At 47.0% G+C, this 4,894-nt stretch overlaps 1 non-coding gene across 1 annotated transcript in view; it reads right to left on the reverse strand.

Moving 5' to 3' along the window:
* Positions 1 to 74, reverse strand: part of LOC122062540 — a 3,357-nt gene extending 3,283 nt beyond the window's left edge. Inside the window, exon 1 of the ribosomal RNA XR_006135016.1 lies at positions 1 to 74. This exon is cut by the window's left edge and continues 3,283 nt beyond it. This is a non-coding gene — a ribosomal RNA (28S ribosomal RNA).
* Between the last annotated feature and the right edge of the window lie 4,820 nt (positions 75 to 4,894).

Here is a 4,894-nt window from a genome sequence, read left to right on the forward strand (position 1 = left end):
TCCTCATAAGTTTCTTGTCCTCCACTTATTGGTATGTTTAAACTCAGCGGGTAGCCCTGCCTGACCTAGGGTCGCAGTCCAAATGCCATCGAATCAAGAAAGAGCTCTCAGTCTGTCAATCCTTACTATGTCCCAACCTGGTAAGTTTCCCCATGTTGAGTCAAATTAAGCTGCAGGCTCCACTCCTGGTGGTGCCCTTCCCTCAATTCCTTTAAGTTTCTGCCTTACGACCATACTCCCCCTGGAACCCAAAAACTTTGATTTCTCATAAGGTGCGGGCGGAGTCCTGAAAGCAACATCCGCCGATCCTTGGTCGGCATCATTTATGGTTGAGACTAGGATGGTATCTGATCATCTTCGAGCCCCTAACTTTCATTCTTAATTAATAAAAACATCCTTGGAAAATGCTTTCACAGTGGTTCGTCTTTCATAAATCCAAGAATTTCACCTCTGACTATGAAATACGAATGCCCCCGACTGTCCTTATTAATCATTACTCCATCTCGAAGGCCAACGCAATAGGACCGAAATCCTATGATGTTATCCCATGCTAATGTATCCAGAGCGTAGGCTTACTTTGAGCACTCTAATTTCTTCAAAGTAGCGGCATCGGAGGCACGACCCAGCCAATTAAGGCCAGGAGTGCATCGCTGATAGAAGGGACGAGATGATCGGCACACACTGTGAGGCAGACCGATCGACCCATCCCAAAGTCCAACTACGAGCCTTTTAACTGCAACAACTTAAATATATGCTATTGGAGCTGAAATTACCGTGGCTGCTGGCACCAGACTTGCCCTCGAATGGACCCTCGTTAAGGGATTTAGATTGTACTCATTCCAATTACCAGACTCGAAGAGCCTGGTATTGTTATTTATTGTCACTACCCCCCCGTGTCAAGATTGGGCAATTTGCGCGCCTGCTGCCTTCCTTGGATGTGGTAGCCGTTTCTTAGGCTCCCTCTCCGGAATCGAATCCTAATTCTCCGTCACCCGTCACCACCATAGTGAGCCACTATCTTACCATCGAAAGTCGATAGGGAAGAAATTTGAATGATGTGTCGTCGGCACAAAGGCCATGCGATCCGTCGAGTTATCATGAATCATCAGAGCAATGGGCAGAGCCCGCGTTGACCTTTTATCTAATAAATGCATCCCTTCCAAAATTTGGGGTTTGGTGCACGTATTAACTTTAGAATTACTACGGTTATCCGAGTAGTAGATACCATCAGACAAACTATAACTGATTTAATGAGCCATTCGCAATTTCACAGTCTGAATTAGTTCATACTTACACATGCATGGCTTAATCTTTGAGACAAGCATATGACTACTTGTAGGATCAACCAGGTAACTTTCCTTCTCGACGCCAAAGCACTGCATGAACCACATCCCCAATTGTGCATTGGGTGATTCTGCTCCATAAATTAATGGCAGTCTATCGTTCTTGTGCAACGAGGCGCAACCAAAGGATTCAAGAGGACACACACACACATCCACCTTGCCCCACAAAATGTCCTGCATCCTAGAGCACAAATAGTGCACATGCACCACTGACAGAAAGAAAGTGGACATATGCATCGTATGCCAAGCCACCTCACACCAACCACAAGGGCAGGCCAGAGGGATGAAATGAGAGTGAAGGGGCAGCATCTTTCCATCCAACTAGGTAAGCAACATAGGAACAATTTTCATGCTCTTGACAAAGACACTTTTGGCCCATCGCGACCCATAGAGGTATCTGTGCATAGTGGTTCAATACACAAGCAAAGAGCCCACAACCACAAGAAAAATAATAGCCACTCACATGCGTTGCGTCCACTACCGACACAATCCACCACCAAACCTACTACAACGTAATAAGGATGTGGTAGAAGAAAAATCAATAGCCCCACTAAGCACGAAAATCCCAACAATCAACAGGGGTCGAGGGACTCGAGATCTATCTCCACCTACAAGGTTGCAACCTACGTTCTCCAGAGACCCGCATTAATGTCGTATTATAACACTTGCGGTTGGAGCCATGCAAACACCTCCGCACCTAGGCACGACTTAGAAACACGATTCGACAAATAGTAAAGGCCACAAGACCTAGTATGAGAAAGCTCTCGCAAGTAACAAACCCACGATAATGCAAATTTTTTAAATGAACAAGGGGAGGGGGGAAGGGACATGTGATTTGTCTCCACTTGCAAGCTTGCAATCTATGTTCATCAGAGACCCACGTTAATGCCGTATTATAACACTTCCGGTTGGTGGCATGCAAACACCTCCACACCCAGGCGCGACTTAGAAACGCATTTCTCCAAATACCATAAAGGCCATAAAATCGAGCATGAGAAAACTCTTGCTAGCAACAAACCCACGAGAATGCAATTTTCTTTTTAAAAACAAAAGTGGGGGGGACGGAGGGGGTGGGACTCGTGATCTGTTTCCACCTGCAAGCTTGCAAACCTATGTTCTCCTGAGACCCACATTAATGTCGCATTATAACACTTACGGCATGAGGCATGCAAACACCTCTGCACCTAGGCACGACTTAGAAATGCATTCCTCCAAATACCAAAGGCCATAAAACTGAGCATGACAAAACTCTTGCAAGCAACATACCCATGAGAATGGAAATTTTTTTATAAAGCAAGGAGGGGGGAGGGATTCATGATCCAGCACCACCTGCAAGCTTGCAACCTATGTTCTCCAGAGACCCATGTTAATGTCGTATTATAACACTGGCCGTAAAAGGCATGCAAGCACCTCCACACCTAGGCACAACTTAGAAACGCACTTCTCCAAATAGCATAGGCCACAAAACCGACCATGAAAAAAAACCCTTGCAAGCAACAAACCCATGATAGTGCAATTTAAAAAAACAAAAAACAATGGGATGGGGGGGAGGGACCAACCAAATATTTATTGTGCACATTGACTTGACTAATGATTCCATCAAATGTAGACAACACCCCACCCCTTGCACCATGACCTACATATGACAACAAGCCAAAGAGCAAAGAGGGGTGGAAATGCGTGACTAAGACGACGCCCGTAAAAAAGTGGCACTAGCACAACTGCACATGGCAGGAAGCAAAGAATGTCAAACTGCCATGCTGCCTAGTTGGGATTAATCAACGGGGCCATCACGTCATTTCCACATTTTTCACATGCCATGACTCTGTTGGGCATGCTGTACAAAACTAGCAAAAGTGTCAGTAGGCTACGATGAGGGTGTAGGTGCAGTGTGCAAGTAGCCATGCAAACCCACCAGCATGCATCGACCGGCCAAGGTGCAAAACGAGGGGCTAATCATCCGGACCATCATGCCATGTTGCTATCCTTCACATGCCATGTAACTCTTGGGCATGCTGTGTGGCTACCGGTGTATGTGGCAGTAGCTATGCAGGGAGCCATACACGCCCAACAGCACTCCATGGTAGGCCACAGCGCACATCAAAGGCAATCATTGGAACCAACGTGCCTTGATGGTGATTTTCACATGCCAAGCCTATCTTGGGCATGCCATGCAACTATGGGCGCATCTGGCAGTAGCTGTGGGGGCACGGTAGCACAATGCAAGAAACCTTGTGCACCCAACAGCCCAGGGTGGCAGGGAACAGTGTGTGACAAAGGGCTTAACATCGGGACGCATTGGCCATTTACTTATTTTCAAATGCCATGCCTCTCTAGAAACTACTGTGCAGCTACGGACACATATGTCAGCAACTATGGGGGTATGGCAGCGGTAGGTAGGGAGCCATGGGCACCTAGCAGCACATGGTTGTAGGCAGTGGTGTGCGGTAGATGGGCTGACCATCTGGACAGATGAGCCATGTACTTGTTTTCACATACATTCCAATCCTTTGTTGGGCTTTCTTTGTCGCTATGAGCATAGGAGGCAACAGCTGTTGAGGCATAGCAGCATATATTAGGCAACCATGAGGGCCAAGCAACACGCCGTGGTAGGCGCAACGCACACCAAGGGCCAAATCTTCAAAATCGACATACCGTGAAGGTGTTTTGTATAGGCGATGCCACTCTTGGGCATGCTGTACGGCGACAGACACATGTGGCAGAAGATATGGAGGCACTACAGCGCAAGGCAGGTAGCCCTATGCTCTCAGTAGCACACAATGGCAAGCAACTGTGTGCGGCAGAGGGGATGACTGTCGAGACGGACGCACCATGTATATGTTTTCACAAGCCACACCTTCCTTGGAAATGTTGTGCGTCGAAGAGCACATGTGGCAGCAGAAGTGGGGGTGTGGTAGCGCATGGTTGGCATCCATGTGCGCCCAGCAGCCCATGGTGGTAGGCAACGCTGTGCGGCAGAAGGGGGCGGCGTTGTACGACAGAAGGGCTGACCATTCGCAAGCACGTGCACCTTCATTGGGCTTGCTGTGCCATGACTGACACAAATTACAGCAGCTGTGGGCTCATGGCATGCAAGGCAGGTAGCCATACGCGTTTAGCCGCATGCAGTGGCAGGCCTCGGCGCACACCAAGGGCCAATTCATCAAAACCCACATGCCATTTCACTTTTTTTCCCATGCCATGGGTCTTTTGGGTTTGCCTACCATGCCCGCTCATTGTCTGCTGCCCCTCTATGCGGCCCCTCGAAAACCACCTAGGGAGTGGCACCCCCTCCCTCAAGGTAGCTCTTATGCTCTTTGCCCCTTTCCAGAAGGAGACATGACCCCCCCAAAAAAATATACCGGTCTATTTTTTGAGCTTCAAATATTCAAATCAAATGAAACTTGGTGTGAAATTAAGGAAAAATCGAAAGATTATTTTATAAAAAAAGTATAGTTTTCTGATAAATATTTATTTTTTTATTATTTTTTAAATATTAAAAAACATATTAAATTCAAAAAACTATGAAAAATCCATTTTAATGTATTTTT

The sequence above is a fragment of the Macadamia integrifolia genome, unplaced genomic scaffold (genome assembly GCF_013358625.1).
Source record: "Macadamia integrifolia cultivar HAES 741 unplaced genomic scaffold, SCU_Mint_v3 scaffold1071, whole genome shotgun sequence".
Lineage (NCBI taxonomy): Eukaryota > Viridiplantae > Streptophyta > Magnoliopsida > Proteales > Proteaceae > Macadamia > Macadamia integrifolia.